Here is an 18,000-nt window from a genome sequence, read left to right on the forward strand (position 1 = left end):
CCGCACCAGGGCAGCGTGGAAGAGCGAGGCTAAGTGCCAGAATTGGCGCATCCTATGAATGCGCCATTTCTGGGGCGGCTGACGGCTGGTGTTTCTAGCCTGGGAGGGGGCCAATATTCATGGCTCCCTTCCTGGGCTATTAATATCAGCCCCCAGCTGTCTGCCTAGCCTTTGCTAGCTATTAAATTAGGGGGGACCCCACGTCATTTTTTTGGGGGGGTCCCCCATTTTAATAGCTAGTAAAGGCTATGTATTCAGCTGGGGGCTGATATAAGTAGCCTGGGAAGCTCCGTGGGTATTACCCCCTTCCCAGGCTTCAAACATCTGCCCCAGCCGTCTGCTTAACCTCCGCTAGAGCCTAAAATTAAGGGGAACCCCACGCCAATTTTTTTAATAATAAATCCTTTATTTTAATACTAAATGACAAGTACAGTAACCAACACTATCACTGTACTTCATATATATGTGACTGACATGTTTCTATCTATCTAATCTATGTGTGAAGCTCTATTCTGTCTGTTATAAATTGTCGGGTACCGCTGCTGAATTGCCGGCCGGCTTTTTTAAAGAGACGGTGCATGAAAACACTATTATTTTTTTTGATAAATCCTTTACGCTAAATGACAAGTACAGTAAGCAACACTGTCACTGTACTTCGTATATATGTGGCTGACATGTTTCTATCTATCTAATCTATGTATGATGCTCTATTCTGTCTGTTATAAATTGTCGGGTACCGCTGCTGAATTGCCGGCCGGCTTTTTTAAAGAGACAGTGCATGAAAACACTATTATTTTTTTAAATAAATCCTTTACACTAAATGACAAGTACAGTAATCAACACTGTCACTGCACTTCTTATATATGTGACTGACATGTTTCTATCTATCTAATCTATGTGTGATTCTCTATTCCTTCTATTCTAAATTGTCGGGTACCGCTGCTGAATTGCCGGCCGGCTTTTTTAAAGAGACGGTGCATGAAAACACTATTATTTTTTTTGATAAATCCTTTACGCTAAATGACAAGTACAGTAAGCAGCACTTTCACTGTACTTCGTATATATGTGGCTGACATGTTTCTATCTATCTAATCTATGTGTGAAGCTCTATTCTTTCGGTTCTAAATTGTCGGGTACCGGTGTATGCCGCTGCTGAATTGCCGGCTTTTCATGTTTCACTGTTGGCACTGTTCCCATCGATTTGGGCAATCACTGTAATGCCACAACCACCATGGCTGTGGCATTACAGTGAGTGGCAGACAATCCCTGCATGATTGGTGCTCTAAATAGCGCCAGACATGCAGGACACGCTTTTGGTGCACGAACAGTTATCGAACATAACCTCGAACAGCCGAATTTTTTGCAAATCGTTCGGGTTCGTCGAACAACTCGAACACCGCCCAAAACAGCTCGAATTTGAGATTGGCGAACAGTTCAAGTCGAACACCGCTCATCTCTAATTACAAACATAAGTCCCATTATTGGGGAGTGGGTGTCCCATAGTATTTGCTTATGCTTTCCCAGCAAAAGCTGCCAAAAATTAGGACGGAGCAACTTGCAATGCCCCTTACAAGAGCCATGCAGTACAGCATATTACAAACATAAGTCCCATTATTGGGGAGTGGGTGTCCCATAGTATTTGCTTATGCTTTCCCAGCAAAAGCTGCCAAAAATTAGGACGGAGCAACTTGCAATGCCCCTTACAAGAGCCATGCAGCACAGCATATTACAAACATAAGTCCCATTATTGGGGAGTGGGTGTCCCATAGTATTTGCTTATGCTTTCCCAGCAAAAGCTGCCAAAAATTAGGACGGAGCAACTTGCAATGCCCCTTACAAGAGCCATGCAGTACAGCATATTACAAACATAAGTCCCATTATTGGGGAGTGGGTGTCCCATAGTATTTGCTTATGCTTTCCCAGCAAAAGCTGCCAAAAATTAGGACGGAGCAACTTGCAATGCCCCTTACAAGAGCCATGCAGCACAGCATATTACAAACATAAGTCCCATTATTGGGGAGTGGGTGTCCCATAGTATTTGCTTATGCTTTCCCAGCAAAAGCTGCCAAAAATTAGGACGGAGCAACTTGCAATGCCCCTTACAAGAGCCATGCAGTACAGCATATTACAAACATAAGTCCCATTATTTGGGAGTGGGTGTCCCATAGTATTTGCTTATGCTTTCCCAGCAAAAGCTGCCAAAAATTAGGACGGAGCAACTTGCAATGCCCCTTACAAGAGCCATGCAGTACAGCATATTACAAACATAAGTCCCATTATTGGGGAGTGGGTGTCCCATAGTATTTGCTTATGCTTTCCCAGCAAAAGCTGCCAAAAATTAGGACGGAGCAACTTGCAATGCCCCTTACAAGAGCCATGCAGTACAGCATATTACAAACATAAGTCCCATTATTGGGGAGTGGGTGTCCCATAGTATTTGCTTATGCTTTCCCAGCAAAAGCTGCCAAAAATTAGGACGGAGCAACTTGCAATGCCCCTTACAAGAGCCATGCAGCACAGCATATTACAAACATAAGTCCCATTATTGGGGAGTGGGTGTCCCATAGTATTTGCTTATGCTTTCCCAGCAAAAGCTGCCAAAAATTAGGACGGAGCAACTTGCAATGCCCCTTACAAGAGCCATGCAGTACAGCATATTACAAACATAAGTCCCATTATTTGGGAGTGGGTGTCCCATAGTATTTGCTTATGCTTTCCCAGCAAAAGCTGCCAAAAATTAGGACGGAGCAACTTGCAATGCCCCTTACAAGAGCCATGCAGTACAGCATATTACAAACATAAGTCCCATTATTGGGGAGTGGGTGTCCCATAGTATTTGCTTATGCTTTCCCAGCAAAAGCTGCCAAAAATTAGGACGGAGCAACTTGCAATGCCCCTTACAAGAGCCATGCAGTACAGCATATTACAAACATCAGTCCCATTATTGGGGAGTGGGTGTCCCATAGTATTTGCTTATGCTTTCCCAGCAAAAGCTGCCAAAAATTAGGACGGAGCAACTTGCAATGCCCCTTACAAGAGCCATGCAGTACAGCATATTACAAACATAAGTCCCATTATTGGGGAGTGGGTGTCCCATAGTATTTGCTTATGTAGCCGAAACGAGGAAGCGTATACCCATATGTGAGTGTGAAGCGGTGCATGCGAATACACCTCCCGAAATAACACAGTGGATTTGACTTTATGTTACTCTGCTGTCATTTGGTGGTGATGAGAAGTCTGGCCCAATCCAGCCCTTGTTCATTTTGAAAAGGGTCAGCTTATCAGCATTATCAGTTGACAGGCGAGTGCGCTTATCAGTTATAATTCCCCAAGCGGCACTAAAAACACGCTCCGATAACACGCTAGCGGCAGGGCAGGTCAGGACCTCCAAGGTGTACAGAGCGAGTTCATTCCAAGTGTCCAGCTTGGATACCCAATAATTAAAAGGCACAGAGGAATCACGGAGGACGCTGGTACGATCAGCAAAGTACTCCCTCACCATCTTTTGAAACTTTCCACTCCTTGTGAGAGTACCCCGCGCCTCAGGGCCTGTAAGCTGGGCGGGTGTCAGAAAACTGTCCCAGAACGTTGACAGTGTTCCCCTGCCTCTGCTGGATTGGAGTTGCATCTCTCTCGCCTGTACGCCTTTTTTGGGCAACGAACTGTGACCTCTGCCGCTAGCGTGTTCAGATGGGAATTTTTTTAAGAGTTCTGCAGCAAGGGCCTTCTGGTATTGCCCCATTTTTGTAGACCTCTCCACCTCAGGAATAAGGGAGTGAAAGTTCTCCTTGAAGCGGGGGTCTACAAGTGTCACCAACCAGTAATGACTGTCACCCAACATTTTGACAACGCGAGGGTCACGGTTAAGGCAGCGTAACATAATGTCAGCCATGTGTGCCAGACTGGTAACGGGCAAGATTTCCGTGTCCTCACCAAGATGACGACTGACCATGCTCTCCTCCTCCTCTTCCTCCTCCCCCCTGTCCTCAGGCCACCCACGCTGAACCGACGGTATGACACTTGTACAGGTACTACCGTCTACAACGCATGATAGCAGCTCCTGTTCTTCCTCCTCCTCCTCCTCTCCCTCATTGTCCCCCAATGCACGTTGGGATGAGATGAGGCTGGGCTGTGTGTAATCGCCCGCTACGGCTTCTTGATCCATCTCATCATACTCTGGCTGCAATGCCTCCTCTTTAATTCTCTGCAGAGAGCGTTGCAAAAGACAGACAAGTGGGATGCTGACACTAATGATGGCGTCATCGCCACTCACCATCTTGGTGGCCTCCTAAAAGTTTGTCAGGATGGTACATATGTCAGACATCAAGGTCCACTCCTGAGGTCTTATGTGTGGAGCCTGACCTGAATATCGACGGCCTTGTTGCAGCTGGTACTCCACAACTGCTCTCTTCTGCTCACAATTCCTTTGCAACATGTGGAGGGTAGAGTTCCAATGTGTGGGGACATCACACACCAGTCGGTGTGCCGGAAGCTGCAAACGCTGCTGCAACACAGTAAGGGCGGCGGAAGCTGTAGCAGACTTGCGAAAATGAGCTGACAGGCGGCGTACTTTCACGAGCAGATCTGGCAACTCGGGGTACGATTTAAGAAACCGCTGAACCACGAGGTTAAGCACATGAGCCAGGCATGGTACGTGTGTGATCTTACCTCGCCTCAGAGCCGCCACCAGGTTACGGCCATTGTCACACATGACCATGCCGGGATGTAGGTTCAGCGGTCTCAGCCACAGATCTGCCTGCTCTTTCACAGCTGTCCACAACTCACAAGCAGTGTGTGGTTTATCACCTAAGCTTATGAGTTTCAGCACAGCCTGTTGCCGCTTGGCGGAGGCTGTACTGCAATGCTTCCAGCTTGTAACTGATGTGGTGATATCTGAGATGGAGGCTGAACATGAGGAGGAGGAGGAGGAGGATGCGCAGGAGCTGTACACTGTGGGGGCAACTCTGACTGACATAGGGCCCGCAATCCTCGGTGTGGGGAGGATGTGTTCCGTCCCAAGGTCCGACTGGGTCCCGGCTTCCACTATGTTTACCCAGTGTGCCGTCAGAGAGATGTACTGTCCCTGGCCACAAGCACTTGTCCACGTGTCCGTTGTCAGGTGGACTCTCCCAGTAACTGCGTTGTTGAGGGCATGGCAGATGCTTTGGGACACGTGCTTGTGTAGTGCGGGGATGGCACACCGGGCAAAATAGTGTCGGCTGGGGACCGAGTACCGAGGGACGGCCACCGCCATAAGATTGCGGAAGGATTCCGTCTCCACCAGCCTAAAAGGCAGCATTTCCAATGCAAGCAGTCGTGAAATGTGCGAATTTAGGACTGTGGCCTGTGGGGCGTTAGCTGCGAATTTCCGCTTTCGTTCAAAGGTCTGGGATATGGACAATTGAACGCTGCGGTGGGACGTGGACGTTGTTGCTGTTTCTTGAGAAACTGCCATAACAAGTGAAGACTGAGAGGAGGGGGCATCTTTACATGCAGTATGGACATGGGATTGCCTTGCACACACAACGGGGGGTTCTATTGCACACACAACAGTGGAAGAAGCAGTGGTGACACCCGCTGACACTGGTCGTGGACCCTGGGTTTCGCCCCACAAAGTCGGGTGCTTTGCTGCCATGTGCCTGATCATGCTGGTGGTGGTCAGGCTGGTAGTTTTGTCACCCCTGCTGATGCTGGCATGGCAGGTGGAACATATGGCCTTATCAGCAGAGCCTTTAAAAAAATTCCAGACTCTGGAAGACCTACCGCTTGTACTGGCAACGTCCCTCGTGTTGGTGTTACGGGGAACGGTTGCCTGCCTTCTGTCTGCGGCCACCACACTGCTTCTTGCTGCCTGTTAGGGTACTCTGCCTCCCTCCCCCTGTGTGCTGCTGGCCTCACTCTGCATGTCCTCCTTCCACATTGGGTCAGTTACTAGATCATCCACCACCTCCTCCTCTTCCACTTGCGCACCACGATCCTCCTCCTCACTTCCTGGCAATTGTGTCTCGTCATCATCCACCTCTTGTGACAGATTGCCAACGTCGACTTCCTGTGGCCGTGGCTGTTCAAATATCTGGGCATCGCAACATGGGATCTCCTCTTCCACCACTTCAAGCGTATCAGGCGAGGGGCCCAAATATGGAAATGGACCAGTGAACAGCTCTTCAGAGTGTCCAAGTGTGGGATCACTTGCTGTCTGACGACACTCGGCATGGTGGGAGGAAGGAGCATCAGGGTGAGGAGGAGTATGCGGTCGAGACTCACGGCTACTAAGAGTTGACCGTGTGGAAGACAGACCGGAGGTGGTGGTGCCCAGGTAACTGGAAGTATTATCTGCTATCCAATTAATAACCTGTTCACACTGATCAGTTCTCAATACTGGTGTTGTTCTGTGATTCCCTAGTAATTTGGTCAAGAAGTGGGAGCGAGAAGATGTGGCTGTTGGTTGTGGCACATTTTCACCTTGGCCACGGCCTCGTCCTCTGCACGAACCATGATCTGAACGTCCACTTCAACGTCCCTTGCCACGTGCCTTGCCCATTGTAAATGAAGTAAAATAGCTTACACTTGCACTATCAATGGAAAAAGGGTAATAAAGAGTAGATTAGAACCATGGAAGAGGAAAACCACAGTTATTGTTTACTGGGGTATACCACACTTTTTTAAATAGAGATATTTGCGGCTGAACAGTGAGCGACACACTCAAACTGCTTTTTTTTTAGATACCAAAGGCCCAAAACTGGATAGTACAGCGATTTGACCCATGGAACTGCGAAACCACACTGGGATGTCGGGCCTACACAAGACTATTTTCAACAGATATATTTTTGTGTCACAACAGTCAGGAGACACTACTGTTTTTCTTTACGGAAAAAACTACCAAAAGCTGAATAATAGAGAATTTTTACCGTGGGATGGCAAAACCACAGTTATTGTTTACTGGGGTATACCACACTTTTTTAAATAGAGATATTTGCGGCTGAACAGTGAGCGACACACTCAAACTGCTTTTTTTTTAGATACCAAAGGCCCAAAACTGGATAGTTCAGCGATTTAACCGGTGGAACTGCGAAACCACACTGGGATGTCGGGCCTACACAAGACTAGTTTCAACAGATATATTTTTGTGTCACAACAGTCAGGAGACACTACTGTTTTTCTTTACGGAAAAAAATACCAAAAGCTGAATAATAGAGATTTTTTACCGTGGGATGGCCAAACCACAGTTATTGTTTACTGGGGTATACCACACTTTTTTAAATAGAGATATTTGCGGCTGAACAGTGAGCGACACACTCAAACTGCTTTTTTTAGATACCAAAGGCCCAAAACTGGATAGTACAGCGATTTGACCCGTGGAACTGCAAAACCACACTGGGATGTCGGGCCTACACAAGACTATTTTCAACAGATATATTTTTGTGTCACAACAGTCAGGAGACACTACTGTTTTTCTTTACGGAAAAAAACTACCAAAACCTGAATAATAGAGATTTTTTACCATGGGATGGCAAAACCACAGTTATTGTTTACTGGGGTATACCACACTTTTTTAAATAGAGATATTTGCGGCTGAACAGTGAGCGACACACTCAAACTGTTTTTTTTTTTAGATACAAATGGCCCAAAATGGATAATACAGAGGTTTGAACCGTGGAAGTGCAAAACAACACTTCTGTTTCTCTAGCCTACACCAGACTATTTTCAACAGTTATATTTGTGTCTGAAAAATCAGAGACACGCTTTTTTTTGGGGGGTGGGGGGACACACCAAAAGGTTAATAAGACGGGTATTTGTACAGTGTGAAGGAGGAAAAAAAAAGGAGGATTTAGATGAAAAAAAAAGGATTTTTCCTGTCCCCCGACACCTGGTGCTAAGTCCAGCAATTTCAGCAACAGGAGCACACAGGACTGTAATGCAGCATTTGCTGGTATAACCACTGTGTCTCCTATGCAGCCTACCTGCCTGGTATCTGGGATGGATATTAGTCTTGAAAAAGACTGTTTGTTTGTTCTGGCAGCCTTTACAGACCCTACACTAACTATTTTGCAGTTTATATCTCTCCCTAAATCAGCAGCGCTGTCCCTACACTGTCTAATCCTGAGCGACTGTGTCCAAGATGGCGGCGCCCCGTTTTAAATACTCGAGGTGACGCTGTACGGCCAGCCAATCACTGTAATGCCCACAACCAACATGGCTGCAGCATTACAGTGACTGGCTGGCAATCCCTGCATGTTCATTGGCTCTGTAAAGAGCGCCAAACATGCAGGGCGGAGACCCGAGCTCCCGCCCGAGTAACCCGGAAATGCTCGGTGCTCGCCGAACATCCCGAGTAGCGTGATTCTTGGGCGAGTACCGAGCAGTGTCGAACATGTTCGCTCAACACTAATAGAGAGAAATAATATTTGTGATAGACTGAGGAATCGAGGGTACAGTGAATGGTCACTGGACAGAGCCTCTAAAATTGTTGATACTAGACAACGTCAGGACTTATTAAATAAACATAGTAGGAAGAATGCAACTTTGAATAAACCTGTATTTGTTACAACATATAGTAAGGAATTTAATCAGATTAAGGGTATTATTAACAAATATCTTCCTATGACCCCCACCTTAATCATGTTCTGCAGGATGGATGTTTATTTTCGGCTAAAAACTCCCCTACCCTCTCCAAGCTTCTTTTCCCAGTCTAGTTTCTAGAGAAACGTGATCTAAAAACACTTACACCTACAGGTTTTCATAAATGCGGCAATAACAAATGCATACAATGTAAATATGCTGAACAGACAAAAGAGGTATATTTAAATGTATGGGATAAAATACATCACATCAGACGACAGTTTATTAATTGTAGGAGTAAATATATAGTTTATTGTATTCACTGCCTTGAATGTGATGTTAAGTATGTCGGCTGCACCACTCATAACTTAAGACAGAGAATTAACGAACACATATGCAATTCTGTGAACCCTGAAGCTATTAACCCTTCCAATGTTTCCAAACATTTCCTGAGGGAACATAATGGTAACTTGAAAGACTTCCAATTTTACGGTTTGGAAAGGGTTAATTGCTCTGTTAGAGGGGGAGATCGCAGAAGAGCTTTACTGAATCCCCAGGCATATTGGATACTAATGTTAAACACCTCTTACCCTGAAGGTTTGAACAGATTTGATTCTGCATTATTAGTAAGGGTATAAAATAACCTTATTATTTATATTTTAATTCAACTTATGTTTGTATTTTAGAGGGTTTTGTGTGTTTCTTGTTACTACTCAGATGCTGCATTTATTAATTAGTCTTTGCTCCATGTGTGCATAGGTGTGAGTTTTTATTTAGTTTGAGCTTTATTCCCATAGTAGGTTATGAATAAGAAGTATCACTTCGAAACGCGTCAACCAATACCTTGCATGCATCTCCCTCGGGACTACTTCCTCAGATGATACACTTTTCCATATGTTTCTTTAGATTTCTTATGGAATTATATATTTTTTATGGATGAAATTTTCTTAATAAAAATATACGTTTTATTGAAAGTGCTGAATCAACTGCCTTTGTTATATGGACTCTTTCCTTTGGAACTTGGATCCGTGCACATCTGCATCTGTGAATAGGTGAGCTGATTGCTTATAATTTCTCTTTACCCTCAAAACAATCCCGCGCCTCTTCAAGTTACATCATCAATGTGATGGCAGTCTCCTGAGAATTAGGATCATTGACTCAATTGATACCAGCATTCGTGGTGGCAGAATATCTCAGAGATTGGCCTAGCTTGAATCCCAATGGATTTGGACCCTTAAGACCCTACACCCAGCTGGGCTTAATGAGAATATGAGTTTTGGCCCCTTTCTATGATCGCTGGTCTGCTCCATCAGATACATCTTCATACATCCGTGTTCTTTTTTGGTATGTGTTTTTATTGTGATTTTAACTTTCATTTTTTATTCATAGTGGTTCTCGGCTGACCTGTTTCATCAATTGACATATTCATGTGTCTACATCTCAGCAATGAATATATTTCCGATATCTTTGATGCTTCTACAACCACGGTGAAAACAACATATGGGGGGTCTTCAATTCAGTTTGTGTATTCTATGCAGTTTATTTATACAATTGAAATGCAACACCACACATGTAGTTGTGTTGATATGGTGATATGTTTTACATACATGTATATTATGATATATATGAATTTGGGTGTACTCAAGTATGTGTGCATCTGCATGTACCTGGTGGTTTGGTATTATATAAATTATATTTCTTGATCTAACACTACGAATTGATATTACAAATTTCTGTTATTTATTTTCCATCCGGGTTCATACTGTTGCATGATAGTGTACATACATGTATACTATCATTCTTTATTTGGCTGATGCAGTGATTGAAACTGATTTTCAATATGTTTTTGTCGTCCTGCTCCCATGCTGCTGTCTACAGTATCCATGTTGTTAAAATACAATCTTTGCTTCTTTTTTACTATGATAACCATGCATATAAGGTAATACCCCTGGCCTCTTTAAGGTAAATCACATCCTGTGCTGTCTTTCCCGGACCTGCACGCATGCCTGACGTGCCTTCACTATCCCCGTTGTCTCTCTGCGTCTCTATGTGGCTGATGACGACAGATCACGTGGTGCACACGTTCATCTGATGTCACTGTCACATGAAGCGGACACCAGCTGGCATATCATCTGCCACGGCAACGCAAACGTCACATCCGGTCTGCGGTGCCGCACTATTGGCCCGGGTCCCCTTCTTAAACGCCCACATACTCACCTAGCCATGCCTCTTGATGAAGGCTGGTTAAAAATGCATGTCGGGGCTGGCACGCAGTTGTTCAGGAGTCCCTGTACATGTTGGTGTCTGTGTAAGGTATTCATTATTTAAGCATTTACCACTTGGGTAACTGTAGGGTTATTATACCATGTGCTATTATTACCACTGATTGAATATGATATACTTATCATATATGGCAACTAGGCATGAGTGAATATTTCAATGTTCGGTTCGGAAAAGTTTGCCGAACAAATTGATATTCGCCAAATCTATTTGCCGAATGTTCATCTGACATTTCCAAATCCCATAGGAGTCAATGTGGGGACCAAACAAATGCATATATAACACCTAGAAACGAGACCAAAAGCTGCCAAAACACATCAAAACAGGTGTAGAAATCAGGGAAGTGCCATCAATTGACCCAGAGTACAAGTACTATAATTATTATTACTGTGACAGCGACATTTATTTAATTGCGCTTTGCACGTCAAAAGGGGTCACCGACTGGTACTACAGGAGAGAGGACACTGCCTGCGAGGACACACTGTCACGGACGTGGTTTGTGGAACCACTGTCCCACGGACCCCCGAGAGCCAGGAGGGGCGTGACTAAGCGAGCACCAGACTATTCACTAGAGCCTCTGATGGTGAGGTTAGACTTGGCTCCCAATGAACGCCAGGTGCCACTACAGGACAGACCAATGGATGTGCAGCAGCTGGACCCAGTAGGACAGCCTAGATGGTGCAGCAGGCAGAGTCTGTATCAGGAGTGCAGCAGGTAGAGTCTGTATCAGGAGTGCAGCAGGTAGAGTCTGTACCAGGAGTGCAGCAGGCAGAGTCTGTATCAGGAGTGCAGCAGCCAGAGTCTGTATCAGAGTGCAGCAGGCAGAGGCTGTATCAGGAGTGCAGCACGGATAGTCTGTATCAGGATGCAGCAGGCAGAGTCTGTATCAGGAGTGCAGCAGGCAGAGTCTGTATCAGGAGTACAGCAGGCAGAGTCTGTATCAGGAGTGCAGCAGGCAGAGTCTGTATCAGGAGTGCAGCAGGCAGAGTCTGTATCAGGAGTGCAGCAGGCAGAGTCTGTATCAGGAGTGCAGCAGGCAGAGTCTGTATCAGGAGTGCAGCAGGCAGAGTCTGTATCAGAGTATAACAGGAGAGAGAACCCTACCTGCGAGGGCGCAGAGTAATGGATGTGGTTTGTGGAACCACTTTGCCATGGACCCCGGAGAGCCTGGAGGGGCGTGACTAACCGAGCACTGGAATGTTCACTAGAACTTCTGATAGTGAGGTTAGACTTGGCTCCCGATGAACACCAGGTGCCACTCAGGGGCAGACCAATGGATGCACAGCAGCTGGACCCAGTAGGACAGACTACATGGTGCAGCAGGCAGAGTCTGTATCAGGAGTGCAGCAGGCAGTGCCTGTATCAGGAGTGCAGCAGGCAGAGTCTGGATAAGGAGTGCAGCAGGCAGTGTCTGTATCAGGGAGTAGCAGGTAGAGTCTGTATCAGGAGTGCAGCAGGCAGAGTCTGTATCAGGAGTGCTGCAGGCAGAGTCTGTATCAGGAGTGCTGCAGGCAGAGTCTGTATCATAAGTGCAGCAGGCAGAGTCTGTATCAGAGTGCAGCAGGCAGAGTCTGTAACAGAGTGCAGCAGGCAGAGGCTGTATCAGGAGTGCAGCAGGCAGAGGCTGTATCAGGAGTGCAGCAGGCAGAGTCTGTATCAGAGTGCAGCAGGCAGAGTCTGTATCAGAGTGCAGCAAGCAGAGTCTGTATCAGTAGTGCAGCAGGCAGAGTCTGTATCAGAGTGCAGCAGTCAGAGTCTGTATCAGAGTGCAGCAGTCAGAGTCTGTATCAGAGTGCAGCAGTCAGAGTCCGTAATCAGAGTGCAACAGGCAGAGTCTGTATCAGAGTGCAGCAGGCAGAATCTGTATCAGGAGTGCAGCAGGCAGAGTCTTTATCAGGAGTGCAGCAGGCAGTGTCTGTATCAGGAGTGCAGCAGGCAGTGTCTGTATCAGAGTGCAGCAGGTAGTGTCTGTATCAGAGTGCAGCAGGCAGAGTCTGTATCAGGAGTGCAGCAGGCAGAGTCTGTATCAGGAGTGCAGCAGGCAGAGTCCGTAATCAGAGTTCAACAGACAGAGTCTGTATCAGAGTGCAGCAGGCAGAATCTGTATCAGGAGTGCAGCAGGCAGAGTCTGTATCAGGAGTGCAGCAGGTAGTGTCTGTATCAGAGTGCAGCAGTCAGTGTCTGTATCAGAGTGCAGCAGTAAGAGTCTGTATCAGGAGTGCAGCAGGCAGAGTCTGTATCTGGAGTGCTGCAGTCAGAGTCTGCATCAGGAGTGCAGCAGGCAGAGTCTGAATCTGGAGTGCAGCAGGCAGAGGCTGTATCAGGAGTGCAGCAGGCAGAGGCTGTATCAGGAGTGCAGCAGGCAGAGGCTGTAATCAGAGTGCAGCAGGCAGAGTCTGTATCAGAGTGCAGCAGGCAGAGTCTGTATCAGGCATGCAGCAGGCAGAGTCTGTATCAGGCGTGCAGCAGGCAGAGTCTGTATCAGGAGTGCAGCAGGCAGAGTCTGTATCAGGAGTGCAGCAGGCAGAGTCTGTATCAGGAGTGCAGCAGGCAGAGTCTGTATCAGTAGTGCAGCAGGCAGAGTCTGTATCAGGAGTGCAGCAGGCAGAGTCTGTATCAGGAGTGCAGCAGGCAGTGTCTGTATCAGGAGTGCAGCAGGCCGAGTCTGTATAAGGAGTGCAGCAGGCAGTGTCTGTATCAGAGTGCAGCAGGTAGAGTCTGTATCAGAGTGCAGCAGGCAGAGTCAGTATCATGAGTGCAGCAGGCAGAGTCTGTATCAGAGTGCAGCAGACAGAGTCTGTAACAGAGTGCAGCAGGCAGAGTCTGTAACAGAGTGCAGCAGGCAGAGTCTGTATCAGGAGTGCAGCAGGCAGAGTCTATATCAGAGTGCAGCAGGCAGAGTCTGTATCAGAGTGCAGCAAGCAGAGTCTGTATCAGGAGTGCAGCAGGCAGAGTCTGTATCAGGAGTGCAGCAGTCAGAGTCTGTATCAGAGTGCAGCAGTCAGAGTCCGTAATCAGAGTGCAACAGGCAGAGTCTGTATCAGAGTGCAGCAGGCAGAGTCAGTATCAGGAGTGCAGCAGGCAGAGTCTGTATCAGGAGTGCAGCAGGCAGTGTCTGTATCAGTAGTGCAGCAGGCAGTGTCTGTATCAGGAGTGCAGCAGGTAGTGTCTGTATCAGAGTGCAGCAGGTAGAGTCTGTATCAGAGTGCAGCAGTCAGAGTCTGCATCAGGAGTGCAGCAGGCAGAGTCTGCATCAGTAGTGCAGCAGGCAGTGTCTGTATCAGGAGTGCAGCAGGCAGAGTCTGTATCAGGAGTGCAGCAGGCAGAGTCTGTATCAGGAGTGCAGCAGGTAGTGTCTGTATCAGAGTGCAGCAGTCAGTGTCTGTATCAGAGTGCAGCAGTAAGAGTCTGTATCAGGAGTGCAGCAGGCAGAGTCTGTATCTGGAGTGCTGCAGTCAGAGTCTGCATCAGGAGTGCAGCAGGCAGAGTCTGAATCTGGAGTGCAGCAGGCAGAGGCTGTATCAGGAGTGCAGCAGGCAGAGGCTGTATCAGGAGTGCAGCAGGCAGAGGCTGTATCAGGAGTGCAGCAGGCAGAGGCTGTAATCAGAGTGCAGCAGGCAGAGTCTGTATCAGAGTGCAGCAGGCAGAGTCTGTATCAGGCATGCAGCAGGCAGAGTCTGTATCAGGCATGCAGCAGGCAGAGTCTGTATCAGGCATGCAGCAGGCAGAGTCTGTATCAGGAGTGCAGCAGGCAGAGTCTGTATCAGGAGTGCAGCAGGCAGAGTCTGTATCAGGAGTGCAGCAGGCAGAGTCTGTATCAGGAGTGCAGCAGGCAGAGTCTGTATCAGGAGTGCAGCAGGCAGAGTCTGTATCAGGAGTGCAGCAGGCAGTGTCTGTATCAGGAGTGCAGCAGGCCGAGTCTGTATAAGGAGTGCAGCAGGCAGTGTCTGTATCAGAGTGCAGCAGGTAGAGTCTGTATCAGAGTGCAGCAGGCAGAGTCAGTATCATGAGTGCAGCAGGCAGAGTCTGTATCAGAGTGCAGCAGACAGAGTCTGTAACAGAGTGCAGCAGGCAGAGTCTGTAACAGAGTGCAGCAGGCAGAGTCTGTATCAGGAGTGCAGCAGGCAGAGTCTATATCAGAGTGCAGCAGGCAGAGTCTGTATCAGAGTGCAGCAAGCAGAGTCTGTATCAGGAGTGCAGCAGGCAGAGTCTGTATCAGGAGTGCAGCAGTCAGAGTCTGTATCAGAGTGCAGCAGTCAGAGTCCGTAATCAGAGTGCAACAGGCAGAGTCAGTATCAGGAGTGCAGCAGGCAGAGTCTGTATCAGGAGTGCAGCAGGCAGTGTCTGTATCAGTAGTGCAGCAGGCAGTGTCTGTATCAGGAGTGCAGCAGGTAGTGTCTGTATCAGAGTGCAGCAGGTAGAGTCTGCATCAGGAGTGCAGCAGGCAGAGTCTGCATCAGTAGTGCAGCAGGCAGTGTCTGTATCAGGAGTGCAGCAGGCAGAGTCTGTATCAGGAGTGCAGCAGGCAGAGTCTGTATCAGGAGTGCAGCAGGCAGAGTCTGTATCAGGAGTGCAGCAGGCAGAGTCTGTATCAGGAGTGCAGCAGGCAGAGTCTGTATAAGGAGTGCAGCAGGCAGTGTCTGTATCAGAGTGCAGCAGATAGAGTCTGTATCAGAGTGCAGCAGGCAGAGTCTGTATCAGGAGTGCAGCAGGCAGAGTCTATATCATAAGTGCAGCAGGCAGAGTCTGTATCAGAGTGCAGCAAGCAGAGTCTGTAACAGAGTGCAGCAGGCAGAGTCTGTATCAGGAGTGCAGCAGGCAGAGGCTGTATCAGGAGTGCAGCAGGCAGAGGCTGTATCAGAGCGCAACAGGCAGAGTCTGTATCAGAGTGCAGCAGGCAGAGTCTGTATCAGGAGTGCAGCAGGCAGAGTCTGTATCAGGAGTGCAGCAGGCAGAGTCTGTATCAGGAGTGCAGAAGGCAGAGTCTGTATCAGGAGTGCAGAAGGCAGAGTCTGTATCAGGAGTGCAGCAGGCAGAGTCTGTATCAGGAGTGCAGCAGGCAGAGTCTGTATAAGGAGTGCAGCAGGCAGTGTCTGTATCAGAGTGCAGCAGGCAGAGTCTGTATCAGGAGTGCAGCAGGCAGAGTCTGTATCATAAGTGCAGCAGGCAGAGTCTGTATCAGAGTGCAGCAGGCAGAGTCTGTAACAGAGTGCAGCAGGCAGAGTCTGTATCAGGAGTGCAGCAGGCAGAGGCTGTATCAGGAGTGCAGCAGGCAGAGTCTGTATCAGAGTACAGCAGGCAGAGTCTGTATCAGAGTGCAGCAAGCAGAGTCTGTATCAGGAGTGCAGCAGGCAGAGTCTGTATCAGGAGTGCAGCAGGCAGAGTCTGTATCAGAGTGCAGCAGTCAGAGTCTGTATCAGAGTGCAGCAGTCAGAGTCCGTAATCAGAGCGCAACAGGCAGAGTCTGTATCAGAGTGCAGCAGGCAGAGTCTGTATCAGGAGTGCAGCAGGCAGAGTCTGTATCAGGAGTGCAGCAGGCAGTGTCTGTATCAGGAGTGCAGCAGGCAGTGTCTGTATCAGAGTGCAGCAGGCAGAGTCTGTAATCAGAGTGCAGCAGGCAGAGTCTGTAATCAGAGTGCAGCAGGCAGAGTCTGTATCAGAGTGCAGCAGGCAGAGTCTGTATCAGGCGTGCAGCAGGCAGAGTCTGTATCAGGAGTGTAGAAGGCAGAGTCTGTATCAGGAGTGTAGAAGGCAGAGTCTGTATCAGGAGTAGAGATGAGCGTTGTTCTACTCGAACTGTTCACCAATCTCAAATTCGAGCTGTTTTGGGCGGTGTTCGAGCCATTCGGCGAACATGAACGATTTGAGAAAAATTCGGCTGTTCGAGGTTATGTTCGATAACTGTTCGTGCACCAAAAATCATAACTGGATTTTTTCTCAGTAATGATGAAAATTAATGTTAATACGCAGTTTGAGTGTACAGCGGGGTGGGGGGAGGGGCAGGGGATGGATCTCTACAGGAATAATGAAGATCTCCATTTTTTTTTCTCTTTCCCGCATTTACAGTGGGGAGGTGCAATCTGTCAGCCTATCAGCAGCACACACACGGAGCGAACTGCTGTTTTCCACACAAGCAAGGGCATGTGTCATTGGCAGTGTATGTCACATGTCCTTGCCCTATAAGACCAAGCCATTTTCCCCGTCGCCACCATTTTCTCACTGCTGCAGCTGCGTGTTAGACGGCACCGCTGTTGCTGTGTGCGCTATACCTTGTTAATTTCAAGCCAATTTTCGCAGAAATCTACAGATAGCTTGGGAGTAGGGAATAGTTGTGATTGCAGTCCTTTTAAGGACTAGGTTACAGCATTTCCTACGACTTTTATCAGGCAGGTCTGTGCTCTTAAATAGATAGATTGTGGGAGTAAAGACTAATTGTAATTGCAGTCCTTTTCAGGACTAGGTTACATCAGTTCCTATCAGTTTTTGCCAGGCAGGTCTGTGCCAGTGCTGTGCAAGTTTTTTTCACAGCATTTGGCTGAATCTAGCAAAGTTAATCCTTTTTGGCCTATTGCAGAGTGTGTTAGTTAGTGGAGTAGCCTATCTGTGTTGCAAGATATACCACCTATGTATAGAATACCAATTTTTTTACTGCACCTAGTGAAGTAAAATCTTTTGGGCATAGCATCATTGTATTAGTCCATCTATGCTGACCTCCATCAGGTTGCAAATTGAATATAATTTTTTTCTGCATCTAGCTCTGAAAAAATATTTGGGCTTCTAGCAGTGTGTGGGACTTGTTCTATTAGTCCATCTATACTGACCTCCATCAGGTTGCAAACTGAATATAATTTTTTTCTGCATCTAGCTCTGAAAAAATATTTGGCCTTCTAGCAGTGTGTGGGACTTTCTCTATTAGTCCATCTATACTGACCTCCATCAGGTTGCAAACTGAATATATATTTTTTTTTGCATCTACCTCTGAAAAAATATTGGGCTTCTAGCTGTGTGTGGGACTTGTTCTATTAATCCATCTATACAGACCTCCATCAGGTTGCAAACTGAATATATTTTTTTTCTGCATCTACCTCTGAAAAAATATTGGGCTTCTAGCTGTGTGTGGGACTTGTTCTATTAATCCATCTATACAGACCTCCATCAGGT

Source organism: Phyllobates terribilis, unplaced genomic scaffold (assembly GCF_046119375.1).
Source record: "Phyllobates terribilis strain yellow unplaced genomic scaffold, ASM4611937v1 Scaffold_3__8_contigs__length_932513732, whole genome shotgun sequence".
In the NCBI taxonomy this organism is placed as follows: domain Eukaryota; kingdom Metazoa; phylum Chordata; class Amphibia; order Anura; family Dendrobatidae; genus Phyllobates; species Phyllobates terribilis.